Source organism: Notothenia coriiceps, unplaced genomic scaffold (genome assembly GCF_000735185.1).
Source record: "Notothenia coriiceps isolate Sejong01 unplaced genomic scaffold, NC01 NC01_scaffold00037244, whole genome shotgun sequence".
Classification (NCBI taxonomy): Eukaryota; Metazoa; Chordata; class Actinopteri; order Perciformes; family Nototheniidae; genus Notothenia; species Notothenia coriiceps.
The window spans coordinates 7,051,506-7,052,394 of NW_011369945.1; positions in this window are offsets into that span (position 1 = coordinate 7,051,506).

An 889-nucleotide genomic window follows, 5' to 3' on the forward strand; every position below is an offset into this window, starting at 1 on the left:
CGCGCGTTCATGACAGCATGGCACTGGATTGTTATATGATGGAGTTTGATATTAACGAGGCGGCCCGCGGCCGTGGCAGTTAGCAGCTAGCGGCTAGCTAGTAATTAGCTCTTAGTAGCTCTTAGTAGCTCTGTACGTGTTTTCTTTTCCTTATGACTGTTGTAAGTACACATATTTATTCTATATCTTCTGCTATATGTGTATGAGCTCTGTACGTGTTTCTTTTCCTTATGACTGTTGTAAGTAAACATATTTGGTGACGTGGTGAGTAGGCTTTGAACTAAGACAGGCCATTTATGTTTGAAATATCATGCTAACAAACCTGCAATTACAGAATTGAATGATAGTGGTTAAATATGTTCATGTAATTGCAGGTTTGTTAGCATGATATTTCAAACATAAATGGCCTGTCTTAGTTCAAAGCCTACTCANCCACACACATGGATTAACATCGATTTAATACATTAATGTAGCCTTTGTTTCTGCTAAAAGAGGTGTCGACCAGCTGGGGCAACAAGAAAATCAGCGAAATCGAGTGTGACTATTACAAAATAAATCATTTATTGATTTGGTATCAGATATGAAAAAAAAAACTGACCTGTTGAGAGTTTTGCGTGTCCATGTTCAGTACAGACTTGTGCCGCGTTAAGCGTACTCCAAGTAGTATGTTGAACACAGACTTGCAAACAAAATACACCAAATTGGTCAGTTACAGTTGAAGGTACATATACAACATAATGAATATTGGCTAGAAAGAAGCTTGGGATGTTGCTGTTGACATTCACATAAATCGTTCCACTGTTGAAAACCATGTGTTGCGTTACTTAACAATAAATAAACAGAGGACTGTGACATACATTCAAATCCACATATAGAAGGAAATATAGAA